This window comes from Anomaloglossus baeobatrachus, chromosome 2 (genome assembly GCF_048569485.1).
Source record: "Anomaloglossus baeobatrachus isolate aAnoBae1 chromosome 2, aAnoBae1.hap1, whole genome shotgun sequence".
In the NCBI taxonomy this organism is placed as follows: domain Eukaryota; kingdom Metazoa; phylum Chordata; class Amphibia; order Anura; family Aromobatidae; genus Anomaloglossus; species Anomaloglossus baeobatrachus.
In genome coordinates, this window is record NC_134354.1 from 526,284,981 (window position 1) to 526,296,712 (window position 11,732).

An 11,732-nucleotide genomic window follows, 5' to 3' on the forward strand; every position below is an offset into this window, starting at 1 on the left:
TTGAATTTTACCTGCATCCACTGGTTCAGACTTTGCCCTCCTATGTCGGGGACTCTACTGACGTCCTGAGGCAGATTGATGGGATCTTTGTGGACCCTGGCGTTATCTTGGCCACTGTAGATGTTGAGTCTTTGTACTCATCCATTGGTCATGATTTTGGACTTCAAGCAGCTAGGTTTTTTCTGGAGATGAGCGGTCTGGATGCACCGATGATTGAATTAATTTTGGAATTACTTTCATTTATTTTAACGCACAATTATTTTCTTTTCAAGGACCGATTCTTTTTACAGGAGCGCGGCACTGCGATGGGCGCGGCGTGCGCGCCTTCGTACGTAAACCTTTCCCTAGGCTACTGGGAGAGGGAGGTTTTCGGCGAGGGCGTGCCCGCCGCGTCTCAAGCGCAGTGCTGGCTCCGTTTTATTGATGATGTTTTGATTTTTTGGAAGGGCACTGATTTGGAATTTTTTCAATTTATTTCTGATTTAAACTCTAATGTCTACAACATCAAATTAACATCTAAATGTCATGCTGTTGCCATTGATTTTTTGGATATTCATATATCTGTGCATCCTGACCGCTCAATCCAGACCACTATACATCGTAAGGAGACTTCAGTGAATAGCCTCCTCCATGCTTCATCTGCGCACACTCCCTCCACAATCTCCGCGATACCAATTGGCCAATATCTAAGAGCTAAACGAGTATGCTCCAATGACAACCTTTTTGAAGAACAGGCTAAGGATCTCCGGGAGAGATTTCTTTCCAGGGGATACAGTGGGAGGAGTGTGCGCAGAGGGTATCGACGGGCCCGCAGTACACCACGGAATGATCTACTGGTCTCTAGAAAGAAAGTGGAGACAGCCCCTGTTGCTAGGTTCATATCCACCTATAACGATAAATGGCAGGACATGCGAACAATTTTAAAACGCCATTGGGATGTGCTTAAGACTGAACCTTCCTTTGGGGTGAGCTTACCATCTAATCCACCCATGACAGCTAGAAGGGCCTCTAATTTACGTGATTCATTGGTTAATAGCCATTACGTGGCTAAGGTGCCTCGTCTCTTTGGTGTTGGTGAGCCACGACGTGGCTTTTTTCCTTGTGGCAATTGTATTGCCTGCCGTAACATGATAAGAGCAACTACATTCTCTTCTGCTGATGGCAGTCGTGAATATGAGATTCGCCACCACATTACTTGTCGTACAAGCAATGTGGTTTACTATGCCACTTGTGGGTGCAATTTAGTCTATATAGGACTTACCACACGTGAATTGCGCCTACGTACACGTGAACATGTTAGGAATATTTCTGCGGCATCTGAGTTGGACTTGGATGACCCATGTCTCACTACACTGCCCCGTCATCACAAGGTGGAACACGGATGTGACCCAACCCAATTCAGGGTAAGGGGCATAGATGTGGTCCATCTTGGGATGAGGGGTGGTGACTATGGCAAAATTCTGGCACAGAAAGAATGTGCTTGGATTGTTCGCCTTGGCACCATGACGCCCAAGGGTCTCAACGAGAAACTCAGCTTCTCTCCATTCTTACAATAGTATTGTCATGGACTTTCTGTCTCTCTGGGGGCAATTCATATATGTGTACATATATGTTTTGTTTTTGTTTTTAACTGATTTAATTACCTCCCTCTATTTTTCTATTTTTCCTCAGTGCTTATATGTCTTTTTGTGGCCTACATGATGGAGTTTTTGTGACACAGGAATGAAGCTTTCAAGAATATGTCGTATATATGCATTGTCACTGATGTAAATGTCTTATGATGTGTCCTCTATATCCGAATGTATTCTTCAATTCTGTTTTGATCACTATCATCTCTCTGTCTCCCTATGCTCCTATTAATGTAGTGGTACCCCTGCTGGTCCTATACATACAGTTCTACATCGGGTTACACCTTATGCCATTATACTGAATTATTCTTACAATGGCATTTTAGTCTTTTTCCCCCCATGTTGAATCATTGTGTGGAACGGACCTGCGGCGCTACCACGTGATACTGCGCCTTGTGCGGCATAGTGAGTTTGGGGACGCCCTTTCTCATGCCCACACACAAGATGGCCGCGGCGCATGTGTCTTGCCGCTCCCCACTTCCGCCCACGCTGAGGAGCTCGGATGCGGTGGGAGGTGACGCTGTTGTGGCGTCACTTCCGCTGGGGAGACCCGGAAGTGATGGACGGACGGGGAGCGCTGACGCGACACATGCGGCACAGGTGGCGGCGATCTTTGGTAATACACAGGGGTATTTAGGGGCATTTGGCCACATAGGATGTATGCATTGCCCCCCCGAAGAAGCAACGCAGCGAAACGCGTTGGGGCTTCTCCCACTGATATTTGGACCTCTGCCCTGGCACTGACCTAGCACCTTGCACTTTTTAATGGGTAAGCAGCTCTGTCATATATTTATATCTGTAGTATGATGAATTTTCCTCTACTACATTTTCAGGGTGCTGCTTGCCCATTTCTGTGTATACTATTACCTTATAGGGCTGATGTCCCCTTGTTTGGGAATGTTTTCTGGGACTGATTTCCTGCCTACTATATCCCCCTTTTTTGTACTATTGTGATTTTACCATTGTCTGAATTTATGCTTAATAAACTCATTTAGGTTTTGATACCATAAAGGCAATGGTTTTGATTTTTATTGATTATGTGGTTGGCCATTTAATACTCCTTTTCTTCTCCTCTATATTGAAACATTACAGCATGGAACTGCAAATAATTCTTTCTTTAAGGTAAAACATTCTTTAAAAACAGGCAGGGAAATATTTTACCTCACAAAAAGAATCAGCTATGATCCCATGCTATAATGTCTTTATGCTCTCTTTTGCATTCTCCCTTGCCCAGGAGGTGCGGTATCATCAGACCATGTGTCTGTACGGTCAGACACGGCCATTACACAGTACATAGCAGGGGCACATTAAAAAGGTTATCTCAGCACTGGAACATCTTTTTAAAATGCAGCCAATTGTGGAACTTATTATTATTTCAAGATCTATTTATTAAAATGAACTATTAAAATAACTTTGTCCTTGGGAAAACCCCTTTAAGGTTAAAATTCACAGATTTCTAGGGTTTTTTTTGTCCTTCCAAATACAGACAGCCCCGCTTACACAGTAACAACCTCACACAAATCTCTCCTTGTGTTGACATCATATTAACTGAACTCAATACCCAAACAATAAGGCGCTGTTTGACCTTGTAATAAACACATTGTTTAATGCAGTGCAAAAATCACTGACTAATCCTTCCATTAAGTCACTCAGTTCTCTGTTACAAATTGACATTTATCCTAAAAGTAAGTATGCAAAAACAGAATTCCCAAGGGCAAAACCTAAGTCAAACTAAACACAGCTTGTATCATAACGTTACACAGTAAGGATCCGTTTACATGGACCGACCAGTGGCCTAATATGACCACCTGTCAGTAAATCTTTACCGATTGGCGATTATTTAATTGCCTGTTTACTCTGGCAGATCAAAGTAAATGATGCGCACTGAGCTGATCTGTAATAGGCTGCTCAGTGCACACAGGCTACCATGGTTTTAGGCGATCTGAGTTCTGTTTACACAGTACAATGCACTGTTAGGAACGATGATCTTCTATGTTGCGCAAATGATCATTTCACCTGATCATCCAGCATTCTGCTAGTTCATCGAGTTATCGTCAGCCTATTTACACTGCAAGATAATTGTAAAAAGAGTGTTTTTTTTAAAGAATGCAGCTAAGGATGGAGTAACACTAGCGTATGGCATCCGATGGGAGAGCATCGGATGCGATATTTTAATTATCCTCAGGTCTGTCTCCTCCATTGTCAGCCTGTGCTTATATCGTACTGCAGTTGGATGTCATCTGACTGCAGTCCGATGTTTCTCTCAGACCCATAGACTTGTATTTGTGCGAGTGATGATGAGAGACTTGCAGACAATCGCAGTATGCTGCGATTTTCTTTCCTCAGTTTCATTAGGGCTGAGGAAAATCTCACAGATCTGAGCTGTAGCATTGTCTTATATGAAGGTGAGTGCAATGCGAGATTTTCTCATTTTGCACTGGTGCGAGTCATACGCCAGTGTGACTCTGCTCTTAAAGAGGTTGTCCAATACTTTTACATTGATGATCTATCCTTAGGATAGGTCATCAATGTCTGATCAGCTGGGGTCCAACACCCTACATCCCCGCCAACCAGCTGTTTTTGGTGCCAGTGGCGGTAGCAGGTGGCTGGATATGCTCAATTCTGGGGTTGCCCCATCAAATCATAGTAGCCACGAATGGGTACTGCACATCTGCCTCCTATTCAAATCAATATTAAGTTTACTACAAATTCTCCATAAAATGTGAACTGCTTAATCCAGCATTAAGAACGGCGGAACCTCAAAATCACTAAAGTAGGCAAATCACCGAGCCCAAATGGCATACACCTCTGCAGAAATCAAAGGGGTGGTCCAAAGACTGAAAAATTTCAGTCTAAATCCCTATTTATTGCCCCAATCAAATCTAATTTATAATAGGGCTACATTAAAACATTCCTACCCTTCCCTGACTACACTGTCTAACTAATATTGATTTTGACACAGCCTCTCCCTAAAATTAAGTGTCATCAATGATGCATATTTCAGGGACTGGTCTGGTCACTGTGCGCTGTCAATGTGCAGTTACAGCACGCTCTGTGTTGCCGGCTCAGATCAGTATGGCTGTCAACAGAGCAGTACGCGATGTTACTAACATTATCAGTTAGCCCACTGATACCTGAAACTATAGGCCTAATTGGGAGGATCGATGCGTTTTTAGGCAGAAGCTTGTACCAAGTTCTTAATAATAGTTTCATCTTCAAATGCCTTGTTCAACAATTAATCAAGGGTGGTCAAAAAGAGGACAGAGGGTTATATGTCAGTTTCTTGTAACATGTTGAGTCCCTTAGTTGCCGGTAGGCTTCAGTCTCATCCATTTTTCATGGCCAGATCACTATGTTGCCACCCTTGTCAGATGGTATGAATAAAACAATGGATAAACTGCCAGCACTTCCTAACCTGAAGGTGTGAATTGGTGCATACTGAAAATAACATATACAGTACTATCACAATAAGAGTTGCACTCAAGCAAGAGAAAAAATAGCTGAAGGATGCAAATAGTGGACATAGGAATGTGAAGATGCATTACTGCTTAGAAAAAACATTTTTTGTTTTTTTAAATGAGATAGCAGATAAAATTGGCCAATTTTATTTCAGCACAGTTACAAAATCACGGCGTACCTCTCAACTGGCTTCTAACGTAGTGAAAGCCTCTCTTTGTGTCAAACCTGACCTCTTATATATGGGCTGGAAAAGGACCTGCTAACAGAGAATTAAAAACACCTAAAGTAACTGGGAGGAGTGGACAGACGGAGGGCATGACCCCATAATACAAAAATGGATAAACTGCCAGCACTTCCTAACCTGAAGGTCTGAATTGATGCATACTGAAAATAACATATACTGTTAGGGTGAACTCTTAATCAGAGATCACTTGTTGCCTACTGCCTGGCCTAATTGGTGTGGATCGAGTGCATGCTTAAAAAATGACATCAGACACACAGTCGGATATTCATCTTTCCTCAGTCAGAGGTGGCTCAGAACTGCCTGATTATTCAAGAGCATACCTTTATAAAAACCTAGGAAAGGGGCATTGTCGGCTCTACAGTGAGCATACTTGGATGTGTCCATTGGTCAGTGGGTTGAACAATGTGTTAGTCCATGAGCTGATTGGTGGGCGTCATCGTAGGCGGGTCTATGACATCATTGGATGGATCCATGGTAATGCTGATGAGAGGGTCTGTCGTCATCTGGTGGATCCATGCTGATGGTAGGGTCTGTGATGTCATTGGTGGCCATCTTAGTTATATCTGAAAACCTGGCTTATGTATAGAAAATCGATTTCATTGAACACACATCTCCCAATACTCTGCATACAGAGGTTAATTAAGTATTTGATCTAATGGCTCTCCTCAACAATATTATTACAATAACAGTTGCACTGAAGCAAGAGGGGAAAAAAACTGAAAAATGCAAATAGTGGACACAGGTATGTGAACATAGATTACTGAGAAAAAACATAAAAATAGATACTTAGCAGATAAAAATGGCCAAATTCTTTTGAGCCCAGTTACCAAGAGCCCAGCTAGTTTTAATTCTCTGTTAGCAGGTCCTTTTCTAGTCCATATGTAAGAGGTCAAGTTTAGCACAAAGCGAAGCATTCACTAGGTTAGGACCCAGTTAAGTGGTACGGCATGACATGGTAACCAGGCTCAAATAAAATTGGCCATTTTTATCTGCTATCTCCATTTTTAAAATTTTTTTTTTTTTCTAAGCAGTAATGCATGTTCACATTCCTGTGTCCACTATTTGCACCCTTCAGCTTTTTTTCTCTCTTGGTTGAGTGTAACTGTTATGGACTTAAATACAATGTCTGAAAGTTTTTTAAATGATTAAGACTAGACCTTTCCTGATATGGTAAATTATCATTATAAATGCTGTTAGGGATTTTGTACCACTCATCAGAAACTGATTTGATGAAAATGTCTACAGTAGGACAGACTGACAAGGGTGGAAACCTAGTATATCTGGAATGAATCGAGTGAGGAATCTTACTCAAAGGGTCAGATGTATGCTCTTCAGAAATTTCTTCCAAATCCCTTAACCCCTTCACGACCGCGGGCCGTAAAATTACGTCCTATTTTAACGTGACTTAACGACCAGGGACGTAATTTTACGGCCTAAACTTCATTTGATTGCCGTGGCCATAGCAACGGCTTTCAAATGATGTCCCCTGCTGTTTCTTACAGCAGGGGACCTTTGCTTGACCCCAGGGGGGGCGGCATCGCCACCCCCTATCGACGATCGATGTGATTGGCTGTTCAAATCTGAACCGCCAACCACATCGATCGCACTAATTTCGGCAAAAATAATGCCCGAATTAGTGCGATCCTGTGAGATCCAGCTATGAGATGCCGCAGCTGCTGCAGCATATCATAGGTGGACCTCAAACATGCCGCCCCCAGCCCCTGCAGCACTGATTGGAGCGATCGTGCTATGACGCGCAATCGCTCCAATCAGTGTGCAGTGGGGCGGTCTGATCTGCCTGTGGCCGCCCTCCCCAGGCCTGTGCTGGCCTGCGAGCCCTCCCCCAACATGGCTGCAGCGTGCAGTGGCTGGTACTTGTGGTACCACGCCACCGCTGCTGCTGCCGCCGCCGCCGTCGCTGAGGTCACCGCTGCTGCTGCTGCACGTGAGTACTGTGCTCACTTTGCAGCCCGTGCGCGCTCCCGTGGTGCCCCTGCGCGCTGCCGTGATAGCCCCTGCCGTGCCCCCCCCCGCGATCTGCTCCCCCCAACCCCCCCCCCCCCGACATCCCGATCTGCTCCCCCCGCGATCTGACTGCCTCCCCCATTATCTTTATTCTGCTTCTGCAGCTCCCTCTCCGGTCTCCCCCTCTGCTCTCCCCCCTCCCCCTCTGCTCTCAACCCCCTCTGCTCTCAACCCCCCCTCTGCTCTCAACCTCCCCTCTCCCCCTCTGCTCTTCCCCGACGTCCTCTTACCTGTCTTCACCGGCCTGATCACATCTGCGTCCATCCCTGGGTCCTTCCTGGGCATTCTGCTGATCTGCCTGCTGCTCCTGTAAAGCTGTCCATCTCTCTGCCATCTGTTCCTCTGCAGCTCTTCTGGTCAGTGATCCTCCTGCTAGTCCTCTGGGTACTGTGAGTATAACTTTTTTTTTTTTTTCCGTATCCCCTGTCCATTTTTACACCTCATCCGTCCGTGCGTCCCGCCAAGCGCTGATCAGGGATGCAGATAACGGATCGGCATCCCTGCTCAATTTTTGGCGTGACTTTTTTTTCCGTATCCCCGACGCTTTTTGTATCGCATCCATCCGTGCGTCCCGCCAAGCGCTGATCAGGGATGCAGATAACGGATCGGCATCCATGGTCAATTTTTGGCGTGACTTTTTTCCGTATCCCCGACGCTTTTTGTATTGCATCCGTTCGTGCGTCCCGCCAAGCGCTGATCAGGGATGCACATAACGGATCGGCATCCATGGTCAATTTTTGGCGTGACTTTTTTCCGTATTCCCGACGCTTTTTGTATCGCATCCGTCCGTGCGTCCCGCCAAGCGCTGATCAGGGATGCACATAACGGATCGGCATCCATGGTCAATTTTTGGCGTGACTTTTTTCCGTATTCACGACGCTTTTTGTATCGCATCCGTCCGTGCATCCCGCCAAGCGCTGATCAGGGATGCAGATAACGGATCGGCATCCATGGTCAATTTTTGGCGTGACTTTTTTCCGTATCCCCGACGCTTTTTGTATTGCATCCGTTCGTGCGTCCCGCCAAGCGCTGATCAGGGATGCACATAACGGATCGGCATCCATGGTCAATTTTTGGCGTGACTTTTTTCCGTATTCCCGACGCTTTTTGTATCGCATCCGTCCGTGCGTTCTGCCAAGCGCTGATCAGGGATGCACATAACGGATCGGCATCCATGGTCAATTTTTGGCGTGACTTTTTTTTTTACATATCCCCGACGCTTTTTTTTATCGCATCCGACCGTGCGTCCTGCAGCGGCCGATCAGTGCACTGCGTCTGTGCGTTTGAAAAGTCAAATGGCGCTCCTTCTCTTCTGAGCCCCGCCATGCGCTCAAACAATTACTTTCCACCACATATGAGGTATCTGCGTACTCAGGAGAAATTGCACAATACGTTTTATGGTGCATTTTTTCCTTTTACCCTTGTGAAAAAAAAGCTACCTAGTTGAAGCAACCGTTTTGTGGTAAACAAAAAAATTTTTCTTTTCACGGCTCAACGCTATAAACGTCTGTGAAGCCCCCAGGTGTTCAAAGTGCTCACCAAACATCTAGAAAAATTATTTGAGTGCTCTAGTTTCCAAAATGGTGTCACTTGTGGGGGAGCTCCACTGTTTAGGCACCATAGGGGGTCTCCAAACGTGACATGGCGTCCGCTAATGATTCCAACCAATTTTGCTGTCAAATGGCGCTCCTTCTCTTCTGAACCCCGCCATGCGCCCAAACAATTACTTTCCACCACATATGAGGTATCTGCGTACTCAGGAGAAAATGCACCATACATTTTATGGTGCATTTTTTCCTGATAGCCTTGTGAAAAAAAAAGCTACCTAGTTGAAGCAACCGTTTTGTGGTTAAAAAAAATGTTTTTCTTTTCACGGCTCAACGCTATAAACTTCTGTGAAGCCCACAGGTGTTCAAAGTGCTCACCAAACATCTAGAACAATTATTTGAGGGCTCTAGTTTCCAAAATGGGGTCACTTGTGGGGGAGCTCCATTGTTTAGGCACCTCAGGGGGTCTTCAAACCCGACATGGCGTCCGTTAATGAGTGCAGCTAATTTTGCATTCAAAAATTCAAATGGCGCTCCTTCCCTTCCGAGCTCTGCCGTGCGCCCAAACAATTGATTTTTACCACATATGGGGTATCAGCGTACTCAGGAGAACATGCACAATAAATTGTATTGTGTACTTTCTCTTTTCTCCCTTGTAAAAATGAAAATTTTATGGCTAAAGTAACATTTTTGTGTTAAGTAAAATTTTCATTTTTTCCTTCCACATTGCTTTGGTTCCTGTGAAGCATCTAAAGGGTTAATAAACTTATTGGATGTGGTTTTGAGCAGTGTGAGGGGTGTAGTTTTTAGAATGGGGTCACTTTTGGGTATTTTCTGTCACCTAGGCCTCTCAAAGTCACCTCAAATGTAATGTGGTCCCTAAAAAAAATTATTTTGTAAATTTTGTTGGAAAAATGAGAATTTGCTGATGGCCTTTGACCCCTTCTAACTTCCTAACGGAAAAAAAATTTGTTTCGAAAATTGCGCTGATGTAAAGTACACAAGTGGGAAATGTTATTTAGTAACTATTTTGTGTGACATATCTCTCAGATTTATGGGCATAAATTTTCAAAGTTTGAAAATTGCGAAATTTTCAAAATTTTCGCCAAATTTCCTAAATTTTCACAAATAAATGCAAAAAATATCGGCCTAAATTTACAACTGACATGAAGTACAATATGTCATGAAAAAACAATCTCAGAATCGCCAGGATCCGTTGAAGCGTTCCAGAGTTATAACCTGTCAAAGTGACACTGGTCAGAATTGCAAAAAATGGCCCGGTCATTAGGGTGTTTTAGTGGCCGGGGGTGAAGGGGTTAAACGGAATCTGTCAGCAGGCTTTAAGCTGGGTTTACACACTGAAACTTTCTAGCAATCCCACCAGTGATCCCAACCTGGCCGGGATCGCTACAAAGTCTCTGGTGAGCTGTCAAACAGGCAAACCTGGCCAACGACGCAACAGCGATCCGGACCTGCAGAGCGACCTAGCTGGTTGTTGGGGACGTTGTAAAGCAGCTTTTTGAAAGGGAAGTCGCTGTAAAGTCCCCTTTACACACTGAGACTTTCTAGCGATCATGCTGCACAGCGGGAAGCAAAGGACCTAAGAATGGTCCTGAACGATTTGTAGCGATCACAACTTCACAGCAGGGGCCAGGTCGCTGATGTGTTTCACACACTGCAATGTCGCTGGGGAGGTCGCTGTAACGTCACAAAACCGGTGACGTTACAGCGATGCCGTTTGCGATGTTGCAGTGTGTAAACCCACCTATAGCTACCTCATCTGTCAGCAACATTATGTAGGCAAGGAGATTTTGAATCCAATGGTGTATCACATAGATTACTGGGTGCAGCTGTTCTCATACAATCAAAGAATTTAGATCCAGGAAAACACCAGAGCTGATTGAGCTTCCCTGCCCACACCTGGACTCTCAGTAGAGATTGTGCATTGACTGGGATGTGTCAATCACAGCATGGGGCATGCCAGACTGTTGGGCACAGACCTAGCAATGTTAATCACCAAGTGATTAGGTAAACAATACCCCACAAACAGATAAGAGAAGCACAGTAGCTTTTTGTTTTTAACCCTTGCACAATACAGTTTTCAGCTTATATAGCAAAAACCTGCTATCAAAAACCTTTGATGCCTCTCATTCTTGGGATGTGGGAATTTTTTTGCGGGTTCCTTCATCGTGGAACATTTTTTCAAATTAAAGACCTAGCAAAGATGTTTAGATCCTTGTGGAGAGAATGTTAGGCTATGTGCGCACGTTGTGTACAGTTCACTGCAGAAGTTTCTGCAGCGATCTGAAGAGCACATGTGCGCTTTAAATCGCTGCAGAAATGTCCGTAGTGAAGCCGATTCCATGCGCTCTGCCTGCAGCTCCTGCCATAGACAGAGCAGGAGCTGCCGGCAAAGCGCACGGAAGAAGTGACATGTCACTTCTTTGAAGTGCAGTAGCCGAAGCGCTGCGCTCTAAAACGCCACATGCGCACGGCCCCTGCACAATCTCCATAGACTGTGCAGGGGAGGCAGGACGCATGCAGTTACGCTGCGCTACAAAGCGCAGCGTAACTGCATGTTTTTACGCAACGTGTGCACATAGCCTAAAGGTCCAGTCACACATAACGAGATCGTGAACGAGATCGCTACTACGTCACACTTTCTGGATCGTTTATGAGTCGTTGTTGAAATCGCATGTTGGGTGTCACACATAACGAGTTTATGAACGAGCATGCGTCCCGTATAACGATCTTTCAAATCGCTGGGACCCTGTCACACAGCAACTATGTTAACGATTCCAATCCCATTAGGGGCGTAGTAAAATGCAG

The 11,732-nt window shown here is 44.9% G+C and overlaps 1 long non-coding RNA gene across 1 annotated transcript in view; it reads left to right on the top strand.

Annotated features, from left to right (window-relative positions):
• The window catches only part of LOC142290345 (uncharacterized), a 33,409-nt gene extending 30,818 nt beyond the window's left edge, over positions 1 to 2,591 (top strand). Inside the window, exon 4 of the long non-coding RNA XR_012750272.1 lies at positions 1,672 to 2,591. This is a non-coding gene — a long non-coding RNA (uncharacterized LOC142290345). The remainder of the gene's footprint in view (positions 1 to 1,671) is intronic.
• Positions 2,592 to 11,732: the final 9,141 nt, after the last annotated feature.